This window comes from Rhinopithecus roxellana, chromosome 21 (genome assembly GCF_007565055.1).
Source record: "Rhinopithecus roxellana isolate Shanxi Qingling chromosome 21, ASM756505v1, whole genome shotgun sequence".
Lineage (NCBI taxonomy): Eukaryota > Metazoa > Chordata > Mammalia > Primates > Cercopithecidae > Rhinopithecus > Rhinopithecus roxellana.
Window position 1 is genome coordinate 4,860,927 of NC_044569.1, and position 18,205 is coordinate 4,879,131.

General features: G+C 38.2%; 1 protein-coding gene across 1 annotated transcript in view; it reads left to right on the forward strand.

Annotated features, from left to right (window-relative positions):
* Positions 1-18,205, forward strand: part of ANKRD62 (ankyrin repeat domain 62) — a 301,061-nt gene that overhangs the window by 45,465 nt on the left and 237,391 nt on the right. The gene's annotated exons all lie outside the window — the stretch shown is intronic.

Genomic DNA, 18,205 nt, shown 5'->3' on the forward strand with positions numbered 1-18,205 from the left:
ACTTGTGCCATGTTGGTGTGCTGTACCCATCAACTCGTCAGCACCCATCAATTCATCATTTATATCATGTATAACTCCCAATGCAATCCCTCCCCGCCCCCCCCCCATGATAGGACCCAGTGTGTGATGTTCCCCTTCCCGAGTCCAGGTGATCTCATTGTTCAGTTCCCACCTATAAGTGAGAACATGCGGTGTTTGGTTTTCTGTTCTTGTGATAGTTTGCTAAGAATGATGGTTTCCAGCTGCATCCATGTCCCTACAAAGGACGCAAACTCATCCTTTTTTATGGCTGCATAGTATTCCGTGGTGTATATGTGCCACATTTTCTTAATCCAGTCTGTCACAGATGGACATTTGGGTTGATTCCAAGTCTTTGCTATTGTGAATAGTGCCACAATAAACATACATGTGCATGTGTCTTTATAGCAGCATGATTTATAATCCTTTGGGTATGTACCCAGTAGTGGGATGGCTGGGTCATATGGTACATCTAATTCTTGATCCTTGAGGAATTGCCATATTGTTTTCCATAATGGTTGAACTAGTTTACAATCCTACCAACAGTGTAAAAGTGTTCCTATTTCTCCACATCCTCTCCAACACCTGTTGTTTCCTGACTTTTAAATGATTGCCATTCCAACTGCTGTGAGATGGTATCTCATTGTGGTTTTGATTTGCATTTCTCTGATGGCCAGTGATGATGAGCATTTGTTCATGTGTCTGTTGGCTGTATGAATGTCTTCTTTTGAGAAATGTCTGTTCATATCCTTTGCCCACTTTTTGATTGGTTTGTTTGTTTTTTTCTTGTAAATTTGTTTGAGTTCTTTGTAGATTCTGGATATTAGCCCTTTGTCAGATGAGTAGATTGCAAAAATTTTCTCCCATTCTGTAGGTTGCCTGTTCACTCTGATGGTAGTTTCTTTTGCTGTGCAGAAGCTCTTTAGTTTAATTAGATCCCATTTGTCAATGTTGGCTTTTGCTGCCGTTGCTTTTGGTGTTTTAGACATGAAGTCCTTGCCCATGCCTATGTCCTGAATGGTACTACCTAGGTTTTCTTCTATGGTTTTTATGGTATTAGGTCTAACATTGAAGTCTCTAATCCATCTTGAATTAATCTTCGTGTAAGGAGTAAGGAAAGGATCCAGTTTCAGCTTTCTACTTATGGCTAGCCAATTTTCCCAGCACCATTTATTAAATAGGGAATCCTTTCCCCATTTCTTGTTTCTCTCAGGTTTGTCAAAGATCAGATGGCTGTAGATGTGTGGTATTATTTCTGAGGACTCTGTTCTGTTCCACTGGTCTATACCTGTTTTGGTACCAGTACCATGCTGTTTTGGTTACTGTAGCCTTGTAGTATAGTTTGAAGTCAGGTAGCGTGACGCCTCCAGCTTTGTCCTTTTGAATTAGGATTGTCTTGGCAATGCGGGCTCTTTTTTGGTTCCATATGAACTTGGCACTATCTTTTCAAGTTCCAAGTTCTAAAAAAAAACCCTACAGCTTAAACTCTTTATCTCTGCATCTCATTAGGATATTTACACATCCAGATACCATAGAATCATACATTTGCTTCTAGCTTGACCTGGAATAATTCTTTAGTTTTTAGACAAACTTATCTTCAGAACTCAAAGTGATTCCCTGTATTTTCTTTTTCATTATACTATATTGGCTTCTTAAATGGATCCTGCAAATTCGCAGAATTGTACTATGCAGCAGTAATCTACTTAGCACATAATTATTGTATTCATCATACACTGAAATGTGAGAAAATAATTCCTTTATGGGAGTACGCACAGGTGAGAAAGTCAAGCTCAAGCATCCTATTTTATGATTTAACATCACTTGATATTTATGACAGTAGACAGTACCTTAGAACTGCAGGATGATCCCATATCTTCCTCTTCTGATCCTGATGATGACTTATCTATAAAATGTTATTCACAGACACATTCATGAGACTATTAGTTACTGTAAATTTCAAATACATATAACAAAGTCTATCTCCATTCATGAGTATTTAAATAAAATAAAAATAATAAGAAAAACTAATTTCAGGTTTGATGTAGTTTCAGGAAAAAGGAGTTTGTAATATAATAGCAAAAAAATGTATTATATTTGGTTCTGTAATTTTTTTTTGACAGGGTCTTGCTGTGTCATCACGAATGGAATGCAATGATGTGATCACAGATCACTGCAGCCTCAAACTCCTCAGCTCAAGTGATCCTTCACCTCAGCCTCCCAAGTAGTTGGGACTACAGGCCTGTACTACCACGCTCAGCTAATTTTTGAAGTGTTTTTTTTTTTAAGAAGAGACCACGTTTTTCCATGGTGCCCAGGCAAGTCTCACACCCCTGGGCTCAAGTGATCTGCCTACCTTGACCTCCCAAAGTACTGGGATTATAGGCATGATCTGCCACACTTGGTTTCCTTTTTTTTTAAGTAATACCATTAAAGCAAATACTTTTTTTCAGAGATACCAAAAATATAAACAAAAGACAGATTCCACCCTCTATTCAAGTGGGGATATATGAAAAGAAACAAGAACAGAAACATATAACACTAGGTCTACAATTAAAATGAATAAAATATGGTGAGGGCAGAAAGAGAGAATAGTCAGTTCTACTTGGAAAGCTCTGTAAATGCTGCAAAGTCAGGGCCATATTTTAAAAGTCAGACAAAGTAAAGAGTGAGGGTATAAGGGGTTTCTAGGCAAGGTAGCATGGGTAGAAGGATGGGACATGAAACCACATGGCAAATGAGAGGCATTCAAGTAAAACTGGGATGCAGTCAGAGGGAATGGGATGGAGAGAGAAAACAGGACAATCAGGCCAAACTACAAAAGATATGTGTCATGCTGGAATGTAAAACTCCCCCTTCATGCAATCAGGATCCACTCAATGAGCAGATGAGTTAGATCATTACAAATATATTTTGGGAAGGTCACCCTGGCAGCAATGTAAAAGGGAGTGAATATGGAAATACAGAACTTGGTAAGAGAATGCATTGGTGATGTGAGACCTGGAGTGTAGCATTTTTCCTCTTTCAATGTTTCAGTGCTATTTACCAGGTGTTACGTACTAGGAGGTGGAAGCCAGATGACAGATTACAAAGGGCCAGGAGTCAGGAAAGAATCATGAACAATGTGTTCAGTTTAGGACCTATGAAATTTGAGGTACCCAGGAAAGTTAGAAGACAGACTGGGATAAATACATTTGGAACCAAAGTAGATGGCCTTACTCAGGAAAAGGACACAGTGTTCATAAGACAAATATTTGTAAAATATACTAAACTAGTAGAATTAAATAATGCAAACCTATACAGAACTCTAAACTTTTGAAAATAAAAACATGAGGGAAAAACATGGAATTCTACTTTTCAATTATATATTTCCACATTTGTTTCAAGAGTACAAAATATTCCTTAATCTATGCAGACACTTATTTCTGGAATGTTATGGTAATATGCATTTTTGAAGTGCATGGAAAGATTTAATTCTTGTTTTTTTGGAGACGGATTCTCACACCCAGGCTGGACTGCAGTAGCATGGTCTTGGCTCACTGTAACTTCCACCTCCTGGGTTCAAGCAATTCTCATGCCTTAACCTCCTGAGTAGCTGAGACTACAGGCATGCACCATCACGTCTGGCTAATTTTTTGTGTATCAGTTAAGATGGGGTTTCACCATGTTGCCCAGGCTGGTCTCAAGCTCCTGAGCTCAGGTGATCTGCCTGCCTCGGCCTCCCAAAGTGTTAGGATTACTGGCGTAAGCCAATGTGCACAGCACATACTGAGCTGTTCTTTTTGGTTGCTTTCTACATCTTTCCTTCCATAAAGGCAAACCTAAGAACTATTTATTCCCACCATTTTTCATAAATCTCACTCCCATGCATCTATCTCTCTGGTAAGACTTGTTTTCTGTTATCATCTGGAGGGCTTGTATTTCTTTCTAGGATCTCTGTCATCATTATTAAGATTGAGGGGATGTATGTGAAAAAGCATGGGGAGGGGAAAGATTTCAAAAAAAACCAATCTACCTTTGTAACACCAGGGTTCACTATAGGATTGAGGGAAGGTTTCAGACCAGGGTGCGTAGGTCGACGAGGCTGACCATTGATGATTTCAGGATGGATTTTAACCTCATCTTCATTTTTGCTGTCAGAACCGCTGCCCTCAAGCAAAGTTATATTTCCTGTTCTCACAGTACCATATGTCGTTTTCACTATAAAGCAAAGAGTATATAAAAAATGTGTAATTAACTGTCAGTGAATAACACAAGAATAGGCAGTCTTCAGATAGCTTATGATTCTTCCTTGTTGAGAAGATTGCTTGTTGAGAAATAGTCCTTGTTGGTTGTTGAGAAATAGTTCTTCGCTTTGTTAAGTGTTGTTCTGGAACATTCTACAAAGAAAACAATAGCTTTAAGAGAATAACATGTATCAAGTTTAATAACACAATATTCACCAGTACTACATGATCTAACACAAAGAATACAGGTTTTAGAGTCACTCAGATGTATTAATAGATTCAAACCTTACATCTGCCATTTACTAATCTACATGCTCATGGGGTGAGGATTATGAGAGATGATACAGATATACTCAAAATGTTACTCTTTTGCCCCCAGTTCATTATTACACAAATACTGTATCGATTAGAGTATTTTCTTAACCAAAATAACCTAGAAGAAAGCTTACCCATAGGGAGTTTTAAGTATTACTGAAAAAATGAATATATTCAAAAATATAAATGAAATATGTGATAATATTTTGTGCATTTTCATAAATTTCGTCTTATTGGGAAAATGTGAGAACTTAGTTTTTAGTGGTATCTGATTTAAATGGGTAGGCACTGCAAACAGTACAAGCAACTTCTAGGCTGTTTATAAAAAAGCTGAAACAAATTATCATATTAATTCAGTTCCTTCCAAGACAGAGAGAAAAAAAAAAAAAAAAACAAGAATAAAGCTTATGGGGCAATGACTGATGAGTGAAATCCACACACAGCTACTAAAGAGGAAGCTGTCACTAAATATGCTGACAATAGAGACAGAAGTGTAATAAAAGAACAGACACTAAAACTTGTTGTGCAAGGGAAAAGGCTGAGGCAAATCATTTTTAAAAGGAGAGGCAGGACAGAGAAACATCAAAACAAAAAAAGAGACACAGCCAGTTAATCAAGCATGAGCTTAAGCCAAGGAAAGAAATAATTTTAAGCACAATAATGTATGCGGAGAAATACATACACATAACAAAAACTTGTGTTCATAATGGATCCCTGTAGTAGCACTTACTAGAATTTGCTCTACAATAAGCTTTTTGTAAAAACTTGTCTAATAAAAGAGTTAATTCTATTACACTCAAATACATCTATCACTACCTGAAAGCTGGAACACTGTTACCCCAGAGAGAGAAAAATGGAAAAAGAAATATTCCATCAACTTTCTACCTGGAGAAAGAATAAGCAAGCAGAATTCTAAAGAGTAATGTGTGGCTCGAAAATATGTATTTAACAGAACATGAGTTGGGGCTTTAAAAAGTTTAAGAAATTGGCCGGGCGCGGTGGCTCAAGCCTGTAATCCCAGCACTTTGGGAGGCCAAGACGGGCGGATCACGAGGTCAGGAGATTGAGACCATCCTGCCTAACAGGTGAAACCCCGTCTCTACTAAAAAATACAAAAAACTAGCCGGGCGACATGGCAGGGGCCTGTAGTCCCAGCTACTCGGGAGGCTGAGGCAGGAGAATGGCATAAACCCGGGAGGCGGAGCTTGCCGTGAGCTGAGATCTGGCCACTGCACTCCAGCCTGGGCGACGAGCGAGACTCTGTCTCAACAACAACAACAACAACAAAAAAAAGTTTAAGAAATTGTATCCTAAAATCGAAACCTAACCTTCCAGTTGAAGAATATTAGAAACTATACTGAATCTATCTTTCCTACTTATGACATATTTCTAATTTCTTTCCTTCTTATTCTGACGTTTTCTCAACACAATTCATCTGAACTTATGTATCTTAAACATTACAAGAGGCCAGGCATAGGGGCTCACGCCTGTAATCCCAGCACTTTGGGAGGCCAAGACGGGTTGATCACTTGAGGTCAGAAGTTCACAACCAGCCTGGCCAACATGGCAAAACCCCCATATCCACTAAAAAAAAAAAAAAAAAAAAAAAAAAAAATTAGTCCGGTGTGGTGATGGGCACCTGTAATTACAGTTCCTAGAGAGTCTGAGACATGAGAATCACTTGAACCTATGAGGCGGAGGTTGCAGTGAGCTGAGATCACGCCAGCCTGGTGACAGAGCAATCCTCTGTCTCAGAAAAAAAAATAAATAAATAAAAGGGAATATAAATTTAAGCCGTAGTTTAGAAATGAAAGAGATTTAGTTATTAGAACATATCATGTGTATTATGTTACTTATAACGTTCCATTATATAGAAACTCATTTGTGTTCATTTATTCATATTGAAAACTATTAAAATACTTCTTACACACAAGTCACAATTATAGTTACTCCAAATACACAAAAACATGTTTCCTGACCTCCACTCCAGTAGCTCATAGTAATACAGTAGCTTTGAAATTATTATTTAAATAACTAAATAGAAAAGCCTGAGATTTAAAATTTTAGAACTGAGTAGGTATTTCCGAAAATTACACTTACAAAAACCTTCTGAAACTAAAGTCTTACCATATGAATACTAAAGTCTCTGCTTACTTCTGAAAGTTGTTATTTTGAACAAAACATGTATTCTTCAGTTAGAGTAAGGCTTTAAAATAGACTCTTAGTGACTTAGAAAATATAGTGGAATCCCTTTGTAATACAGGTTTTGAGGAAGAATTTAAATTTCGAGTCTTTCACAATTTTAAAAAAAATTAGATATGGAGTCTTGTTACGTTGCCCAGGTCTCAAACTCCTGGGCTCAAGCAATTCTCGTGTCCCAGCCCCTTGAATAGCTGGGATTGCAGGTACATGACATCATACATAAATACATTCTCATAATTTCCAATATTATTTTAGGCTAATTACAGAACAAAGGATAAAATTATTTTAAAACTCTCTGCTAAAAACTGTATAATAACAAAATAATAAATGTCCAAGAAGAAAAAAGCAAATATATACTTCGGGCAACAGGGAGACCCCATGATTACTATAACAAGTAATTGGATCCATTTGAGCTTCGTTTAACAAATAAGTAGTATAAAAGGCATGTTAGTGTGATTTAACACAGTAAGGATCTTTATCCCAATAAATTTTGACCAAATTTCACATCTCCTCTATTGTGGGGAAGCTTTTGTAATATAATTTTCCCGCCACTATGTAGTTTCTAGCCCATTCTCTTCTTCAGTTCCCATTCCCTCAAAGTATTGATCAGTTATCTGTTACTTACCAAAGTAAAAGAAATGTACCTAGTCATAGTTCTATAAAACGGTTTTCTCTAAGCAAATTTCTATTACACAGATAAAACAAAGGTAGACCACTATTAAATTTTAAAAGTAAATACTATGCAAAACTAGATTCAGCGTGAGAATCTAATTTATTGTGAATATTAATTTCACAAGACCACTTTACCTTGGATTTAAAATTGAAGTCACCATCCTTTTTTAGTCGCGTACGCACTAAAAAAGTATCCAGTCTGCAGGAAAGCCTATAGAGCAAAAATACACAAGAAAAAAAAAATGAGCAGGTTCATTATTTACAAAACAAATAAAACAAAACAAAAATCCCAGTCTATATCTGTATGCCCCCTCCAAAACACACAAAAAAAAAGAAAAACAAAATCTAGGAAAAAGTCAGCTATCAATATATCAAATAATGTATCTTGGTATAATTAAAACATGACCTTTGTTTTAAAAAATATTTGTTACCTATTTCTGCCTTCAGCTCTCCAAACTTTTTTTTTTGTTCGTTTGAGACAGAGTCTCATTCTGTTGCCCAGGCTGCAGTGCAGTGGCCAAGTTCACGCCATTCTCCTGCCTCAGCCTCCCGAGTAGCTTGGCTACAGGCGCCCGCCATCACGCTTGGCTAATTTTTTTATTTTTATTTTTTTAGTGGAGACAGGGTTTCACTGTGTTGGCCAGGATGGTCTCAATTTCTTGACCTCATGATCTGCCCGCCTAGGCCTCCCAAAGTGCTGGGATTACAGGTGTGAGCCACTGTGCCTGGCCCAAACCTAGGAGATATCCAATGCCTTCAGTCTTACTTCCATAGCAAACAGTGTCAGCCAATACACTGGCAGAGACCCACAGTAATTTGTCCTGAAGGCTGAACTGAAAGCTCAATTAACTCAATCATGCCTGAGGTTGCAATTTTTGGAATTTGAAAAATCAGACCTTGGCGATGGCCTTGAGTGGTAGGCTATAAATAATTCTCACAGGCTTAGCATTTCAATAATGGAATACTAGATATACACAGGTTTAGCTGACATAACTGAGTCCTGGTAGTTGTACCTCTATTTCCCTAAGTACTATATCTAAATATCTTCCTTCCCATGGGCTCCCACTTCCAGATCCTTCTTCTGTAGGGCTCCATGGCAGTCTCCAAACTTTAAATCTTCAGCCTAGGAAAGCACAGCTTCCTAAAAGAATGAGCTCAAATAATCAAGGGTAGGAGCTCTCTGTTTCCCTGTTCCTGGAAAGTAAGCTAAATGGAGTTTCAATCATCCACCTGCAGCATAGGCATATGACCAACTACCCCACTGAGGCTCCATGACTGATTTGCCAGCTAATCCTACTCTTGCCTTAAGCCTACACAGATATGAGAAAAACATTAGTTAATTGGGAAAAGTGGCAGAGAAAAGGGGATACCTGGCCTGGACCACAGATCCATGCAGTTCAGCAACCTCCAGTACACTAGTACTCGATGGGCTCTAAGCTACCCCTCTGTAAGTTGGGGTGGAAGATGATACACATTTCTATATGCTCTAAGACTCTTCCCAGTGGCTCAAATTCTCTTAACATCTTTCCAAACAGACAAACAAACAAAACCTTGATGTCTGTCACTTTTTCCAATTAGAGAACCAACAAAGCAGCAACCCGTTTAGGACTCTCTTTTTTTTTTTTTTTATTATACTTTAAGTTCTAGGGTACATGTGCATAACGTGCAGGTTTGTTACATATGTATACTTATGCCATGTTGGTGTGCTGCACCCATCAACTCGTCAGCACCCATCAATTCATCATTTATATCATGTATAACTCCCACTACTTTAACATGTCTTTTTTGCTAACTCCCAACATCCTGTGTTTTTCATTTCTCTAATTTATCACAAAGCCCACTATTCTGATCTCTTTTTCAAAACCCCTACTCTTATCCAACTCAGTGTCTTTGGCCTTCCCCTGCTAATGCCACTCTTATCCGCTTCCATTAAGGTTCACCAGCTCATTCCATTCTCATCCTCTTCCACTGGGATCACTAGACCCACTCTCCCTTTTCTATTACTAAAACACTCACCGACAGGATGATACACAAGAGGCTTTGAATGAAGGAATTTGAGTCTGAATCTCATTTGTGCTACAAAGTGTACCCAAAGAAATCATTTACCCTCTTTGAGTTTCAGATTCTTCACCTGAACAACCACTTGACCCAGACGTTCAACACAGATAGAAATACTAAAGAATATTTTGTTTAGTCTCTAAGATCCCTTAAAATCCTGAAATTCTATGTGCTTTTGATTCTGTCTATTGAAAAATGAAGAATATTTAGCTGGCATGAGCACAGTAATAGAAGAAAAAATCACCAAGAAAAGCAGAGAAGAAACAAACAAACAAACAAAAAATCAAGAAAAGAATACAGAAAACTCAAGGAAAAAAAAAAAAAAGGACTCCAGAGAAAAAGAAAAAGCTTCATGGAACTAGGCAAGGTACTTGCCTAAAGGGAAAACCACATAGAGAAGTCAGAAAGTAGAGAAATCAATTAACATTTCCTTTGAATGTGAGCAAAATGAAATTAACATAACATAGTCTATATGCAGACCACCTGCAGCAAACTATTCCTCTCCAGGACTTGCTTGATGTTTCTTATGGAAAACCTAGGGCCCTGCAGCCCAGCTGAGTGAGATCTGCCCTAAAAACATTGATGGGGGGCCGGGCGCGGTGGCTCAAGCCTGTAATCCCAGCACTTTGGGAGGCCGAGACGGGCGGATCACGAGGTCAGGAGATCGAGACCATCCTGGCTAACACCGTGAAACCCTGTCTCTACTAAAAAATACAAAAAACTAGCCGGGCGAGGTGGCGGGCGCCTGTAGTCCCAGCTACTCGGGAGGCTGAGGCAGGAGAATGGCGTAAACCCGGGTAAACCCGGGAGGCGGAGCTTGCAGTGAGCTGAGATCCAGCCACTGCACTCCAGCCTGGGCGACAGAGCAAGACTCCGTTTCAAAAAAAACAAACAAAACAAAACAAAACAAAAAAACGTTGATGGTAGCAATAAGGTGCTGGTTACCACTGCAACTGTCAAGTACGTTAGGACAAATTTCTGAACTAACCAAGCTTCTAAGAAGGACTCTAAAGAGTGTTAACGTAAAACAAAATGTGACTTTCTGAACTGATCTGATTTGGACCCGTACCTTGATCCCATTGCTGCACAGGTCTCAAGAGAAGTGATTTGGGGGCCAAGCAGGCTCATGTTCAAATCTTGGGTTGGCTACTTGTTAATTATGGGATCATGGGCTAATTATCCAACCCTCCGAATCATGGTTGCCTAATTATTTAAAAAGTAGGTGATAACAGCACAGATACTTGCAAAGCAATGTGAGGACTACAGGAGATGATAAATGTGAAGCACATAAGCCCAGAGTAAAACAACCAACAGTTATTAGTTTCTTTTCTCTGCAGTCCCTTAGAAGACATATCACTTTTCAGAATCTGTGAAATCCTACCTGTTCATGCAGTCTTCAATGGTAACAGCAGGCGCTACTAAAGAAAAAAATACATTTTAAATCAACAATAGAAACACATAAAATATCAGAATCATAAGGCAGCATGGCAGCAACTGCCTGTAATTCCAGATAGAAAAATAAGATCACAGTCAATTTCTCTTAATAATGACTGTATATCAAGCCAGGGGCCATGTGTGCGCATGTAGTCCCAGCTACTCGGAAAACTGAGGCTGAAACATCACACGAGGTCAGGGGTTGAAGGCTGCAGTGCAGTATGACTGTGCCTATGAATAGCCACTGCACTACAGCCTGGGCAACATAGCAAGACTGCCATCTCTTAAGAAATAATTGGTGGTAATAAGGCCAGGCACGGTGGCTCATGCCTATAATCCCAGCACTTCGGGAGGCTGAGGTGGGCAGATCACTTGAGGTCAGGAGTTCAAGATCAGCCTGGCCAACATGGTGAAACTCTGTCTCTACTAAAAATACAAAAATTAGCTGGGCATGGTGACGGGTGCCTGTAATCCCAGATACTTGGAAGGCTGAGGCAGGAGAATCGCTTGAACCCAGAAGGCGGAGGTTGCAGTGAACTGAGATCAGGTCATGCCACTGCACTCCAGCATGGGTGACAGAGCAACTCTGTCTCAACAACAACAATAAAAGAAATAATAATTATTACTAAATAAATGTGCATCATTCACTCAACTGTGATAATTATAGAAGTATATATAGCCACTGGATATAGAATAATACTTTACTACTGACCACAGAGTTCCTTTTGTTTCAAAACTTTTTCTTCATTGCATATAAAGCTAAAAACATGGTTCACCTATTAAAGGTACTTCTTCACAGAACAAATCAAAAAGTCAAATACTGCATTCAAAATGTAGGACGAGTTGTCTATTTCCCTCCTAAAACAGTGAATTTTTATCATTAATGGTCAATAGCACTTTAAACTTCTTTAGGAAAGAAAAAAGCCTTGTAGACTGGGCAGGGTGGCTCATTCCTGTAATCCCAGCACTTTGTGAGGTCAAGGTCGAAGGATTACATGAGGCCAAGAGTTAGAGACCAGCCTGGGCAACAAACATAGCGAGACACTCATTACTACAAAATGAAACAAAAAAATTAGCTGAGCATGGTGGTGCATGCCTGTAGTCCTAGGTACTTGGGAGACTGAGATGAGAAGATTGCCTGTGCCCTGGAGCTCAAGGCTGTGGAGAGCTAAGATCACACCACTTCATTCTAGCCTCAGCAACAAAGCAAGACCCTGTTTCAAAAAAACGAAGTTATATATAGATGACTAAAAGTATGATCAATAAATGGACCTCATATTCTACTTAATTCACAGATCACAAATTTCTGAAAAATATAATACTAGAAAAGCACTTCACTTTAAAACTATGTCAGATAAAACAACTTGAATTTGACAATCCAGAAGATACTTAAAAAATTCTTGGCAGACCATCATCAGTGACACTGCCATTGTGATAGAAGTTTAGCATTAGAGACTAACAGAATACCAGATATACTTTAGGATAGGTAGCCAATTCTCTTGAAATAATCCACATTTGTCAAACACACATCTGTTAGAAATGCGTTCTGAAAGTGTTTTCTTTAGGGATGAAATTCAAAAGGAAGCAGTAGAAGTGCAGATATCAGAAAGGCAAATGAAGAGGGAATTGTACTAAGAAAAAGAACCAGGTACTGGGTTTTCTACTGATGTCATCAGAATTCCCAGAATGCTGAGAACTAGTATATTCAGCATATCACCTTATATTTTTCTCCATATTATACAAAAGATGTCAGTTTCTCCAAACTCCTCATCTGTAAACTACGCTTCTGATCAAAACTTGAAACTGTCAAAACATGGCTGTATTATAATTCCATGACAGAGGGAGGTATGTGTCTGACAGCAGGTTCCAGTTGTTGCTACCAGATTTCAGTTTCAAGATGTATCCAGAAGAACTTATCAAGTACTTGAGTGTAAATCAAGTTTTTCCACAAGAAGCAGATAAGAAAGACAATACTTTTCCTCACACGTGACCTTTAGGTTTTGACAATTCTGGAAAAATGTTGGCACGTGTACTCCTCAGTCTAGATTATTTTCCCTGACTTTGTACATAGCTGTACATAGCTGCTGCAGTTACCAAAAACCTAGGTAGGATCTTGGTAGATTTATTCTTTCATATTTGAACACCAGAAGTATGAATCACATCTACAGTAAACCTTACAACTCTAAAATCATTCTTTTGAAAAGGGTACCACTAATGACCTTGTAAAAGTTAAATTCATTTTACTTTTTAGTAATCTTGTTAGAATTGACATTCCCTTCTTGAAATTCTCACTTTTTAAACTTTTGCAACTTCACTTCCTCTGACTCCTCTCCCACTTTTCTCTAGCTACTGCTCATTATCCTTTGTCACCTCCCTTTTCCTTTGGGAAATCTTGCTATGCCTAGGGTTCTGTTACTGGCTTTCTTGTCATTATCCACCTTCTGCATGATGGACAAGCTCATTGAGATCTATGACTTTGCTTAATAATTATAACAGGACCATTCTGTGTCTGCAAATCCAACCTCGGAGTTTTATCTGCAGCTAGAAATCCTATTATCTGATTTCCTACAGAAAATATTCCTCCACGGTTGTTCCATTCAACTCAACATGTATTGGAAAAACATTTGTCTTCCCTATTCCCTACACTTCTCTATTCACCTGAACTTCCCAGTTCAAACTCAGTACAAACGCCAGTGCACAACCTCAAAACTTATGATCTAAGATTTCTCTCTGCCACCTAACTTTTTACTTTCAACAATCACTAAATCATATTAACTGTGCCTCTTTTCTGCCTCTGCTTTATATTTCCACTGCCACAATATAAATATGTTTATATTTCTGTGTTAAACATGGCCTCTTAACTGATGTCTTTCACTGGAGGAGGAAACCCTACCAACTATTAGTATTTCTTAAATTGAAAAAACTAAGACAACAAATGAAAAGGGCATAAGGCCAAGAAAATAAATGAACATTTTTTTTTTTTTTTTTTTTTTTTTTTTTTTTTTTTTTTTTTTTTTTTTGAGGCGGAGTCTCGCTCTGTCGCCCGGACTGGAGTGCAGTGGCCAGATCTCAGCTCACTGCAAGCTCCGCCTCCCGAGTTTACGCCATTCTCCTGCCTCAGCCTCCCGAGTAGCTGGGACTACAGGCGCCCGCCACTTCGCCCGGCTAGTTTTTGTATTTTTAGTAGAGACGGGGTTTCACCGTGTTAGCCAGGATGGTCTCGATCTCCTGACCTCGTGATCCGCCCGTCTCGGCCTCCCAAAGTGCTGGGATTACAGGCTTGAGCCACCGCGCCCGGCCTAAATGAACATTTTTAAATGAATAAACTGAGCTTCTTATAATTATTTCACCTTGCATGGGTGAAAACATCACAGTAGATTGAGACTAGTACAAGGACTGGAGATAAGGAAACTACAGCTTTGACTACAGACAGAGTTTCCTTTGTCTCCCAGTCTACCTGGTTACCTTTCCTCTACCTTCTAAGTGAGGGGTCAGCAAACTACAGGTCACAGGCCAACTCCAGCCTGCCATATGGTTTTGTACATTAACTTTGGAGTACAGTCTATCTATGCCTGCTTTCACACTTCAGTGGCAGTGTTGAGTAGCTATGACAGAGACTACATGACCTAAAATATTACCTATCTAGCCCTTTACAGAAAAAGCTTGCCAATGCTTGCTTTGTACCATAACCAGAATGCCCTAATCCTTCTCAAATCTAATCTTGAGGCTTCCCTGCTGAAAAATTTCTAGCGAATGCCTGCAGCAAACATTGCTGGTTCCCTACCTAATAGCCATTCTTTATTTTTTCTTGCTGGAGAAATGCAAGTCTACTTAGATATTTATCATCCAATATCCCTCCTAGCTCCAAGAAGAGAAATGATTATTCTAAGCAAATCACAGTAATTACATTTGCTTTTCCAGTGCCTGGTTTAGGAATGAGCAGCTCGTGTAACCAGGCCAATAAAATGTCACAGGAAGTCCAAAGCAAGCTTCTGACTTTTCTCCATTTTCTGAAAGCAACACGTGAAAAAAAAACAACCCTTCCAGCCTTTAGATATTGTCTTGTGAGAACATGGTGTTTGAAACTGTTGCTAAGTAGCCAATCATGAAAGGAGGTATCAACAAAACACTGCGAACAGCGCAGCTGAAAGAGGGACGAATGAGATACGATGGTATCACTGAACCACCAAAACAACTTTGGCTCCCATTGTTTTAGCTATTGTTAGTTTGGTCATCTAATGTTTGCAGTCAAAAGCACCCTACCGAAGAATTTTTCCATGGCCTACAGATAAGATCTACACATTTCTATATGTTTAAAAAGTCTTTCCTAAGCTTGACTTAGCTAGGTATTCAAATCATTCCCAACCATTCTCATAGCATACTTTTTTTTTTTTTTTTTTTTTTTTTTTTGCACTAGCAAAACTGAACCAACTGCTCATAAACTCTGCAAAGTTCCCTCAAGCATCTTACCTTTTGCATTTGCTTTTCCTTTTGGCAAATGGGCGATCTTGTTAGCTGTTCCTTCTGCCAAAGACACAATCTTGTGAGATATTCCTTTTGACAGGGAGCATTCTTCTGCTTCTTTACCTAGCAAATGTCTACTCACTCTGTATGCTTACCTTAAATCCTACCCATGTTTTAAAATCTTTCATTCCCCACCATGGACATAACATATTTGGCACATACTGAATGTGATAAATACATAATAAACAATAATTATAAGCGCCCAGAGGGCATCTGACACACAAAAAGCACTGAATAGAGTAGTAAATAATAAAAATGACAATAATAACCATGGCTTCTGACTATATATTTTTAAATGTTTGCATTCTGTACTTATTAGAAAAATGCTCACTACCTTAAAGACACTTGGTATTTATTAAGTGGACAAGAGAATGAAAATGTTTTCTTTGAAAACTCTGTATAAGCATAAAAATTATGAGCACTTTAAAGACCAAAACTATGTCTATTCTACTTTTGTCTCCTGTAACTTGGAAAGCCTAACCTACACGCATTCTTTCATAAATATACATTAAATCAAAGGTGTCCTCATACACTTCAGATTGTACAAGTGCATTAGGTGTCACATCGAGGTAGGAAAGTAGCATCTTCGTTCTTCTGAAACATTTTTGTATGAAGAAAATTACCAAGCAAACCCTCTGAAAAATGGCACCGAATCACGCCTCTATTTTGGGAGTGAATGTGAAGTTGTAGGGCTGTGTGGCAGAGCACATGTCCTACCTCAAAGAGGCAGCCCCTGCTCTGTTCTGGTAATGGTTGCTGTACTTTCACTATAATGTGTTGAGCCTAGAGTTGGGTTATTCGAATATTATAATAATATTTTAGCTAATAGTAACAGTGTGTCTTCTTCTAATAAAATTGATGTTACCATGACAGTTAATTAGCAGAAAGAACAAATTTCACCCTAACGAGGTAAATATATCTCATTTTATTTCCACTTGGGGGGAATTAAGTCAACACTAGTGAGACCTTCTTGGTATAAGAATATGTAACATGGCCTGTGCTTCTCAATAAGGAATTTATTTTCTGACTTCTCCACACACTGGGTATCTTTAAAAAATGACATCCTATTGGTATTGGTACAGTTCTTATTGTTTGTTTGTTCATGGTACCAGAAAGATCTCATTGAAATTCTAGTTTTAAGGAAAGTTACTTTTTTGTGACACAAATCACCATGTCAGAGTTGACCTCTGAATAACACAGGTTTGAACTGCAAGGGTCCACTTATCTGCAGATTTTCTTCTACCTTTGCTACCTGAGATGGCAAGACCAATCTCCCTCTACCTCCTACTCCTCCTCAGCCTAGTCAACTTGAAGACTCTGAGGATAAAGAGCTTTATGATGATCCACTTTCCACTGAATGAAAATATATTCTTTCTTCATTATGATTTTCTTTATAAGTTTCTTTTTCTCTAGCTTACTTTATCGTAGTAACAATACAGTATATAATACATATAACATGGCCAGGCGCGGTGGCTCAAGCCTGTAATCCCAGCACTTTGGGAGGCCGAGACGGGCGGATCACGAGGTCAGGAGATTGAGACCATCCTGGCTAACACCGTGAAACCCCGTCTCTACTAAAAAATACAAAAAACTAGCCGGGCGAGGTGGCGGGCGCCTGTAGTCCCAACTACTCGGGAGGCTGAGGCAGGAGAATGGCGTAAACCCGGGAGGCGGAGCTTGCAGTGAGCTGAGATCTGGCCACTGCACTCCAGCCCAGGCGACAGAGCGAGACTCCATCTCAAAAAAAAAAAAAAAAAAAAAAAAAACATATAACATAACAAATATGTTTTAATTGGCTGTATAATCAGTAAGATTTCCAGTCAACAGTAAGCCATGAGTAGTTAAGTTTTAGGGGGGAGTCCAAAGTTATACACAGATTTCAAACGGAATGGGGGACTGCTACTCCTAAATCCCACACTGCTCAAGGTTGAGCTGTAATACGTATTTATTAAATGCAAAGCATTTATTTTATAAATTAAAATATCCAATTTTATACAAGTCCAATTTATCATAAGGTGACTATAAAGAAAACATACCACATACTAACTTAAAAATCTTTTTTCTTATTTACACAAAAATATCATCTAGAATTTCAGAAACTATGATAATGAATTTTTTTCAGATAATACTGCTTGAGATTATAAATTGCCTACAAGTAACCTTTTAAATAATTCTGAAATCTAGATTACTAAGAAAGTAATTAAAAAATATACATTCAATTTATACAGTGGTTTTTTTAAACTGCTGTTTTGTGATGAAAACTTCCTTCCTCTTACTTTATTATCTATGTCAGGACCATTGAGAGAAATTCACTATCAGAAGTCATACCTGGATTTCTATTTTGAAGACGTTTACGTCTCTTGTTTGCTTTATATTCAGAAATTAGTCTGCGAATGCTATGTACAAAAATGTAGTAAATACAATTACTAGTTTAATACTGATATGAAAAACATATACCAATTACATTCTTAAGAGTATATCAAACAATATCAGAACTTTAATTATATACTTTTAGTTTGTAAGCTTACAAAATTCTTACTAAGCTTCTAATTAAAGAAGAAAAAAGTAAAGTATTTATGAAGTGAGGACAGTATAACTCAGTAAATGAACTCATGTAAAGTTGACATAATGGAAAATGATCTGACTCATAAGAAGTCCTAGCTCTGCAACCAATGGATATTTGTTCTTGGACAAGTGGCTTCTCTTAGGCTCAATGTCTTCTTCCAAAGAATGAAGGTTTTACCACTTCATTCGCTAGG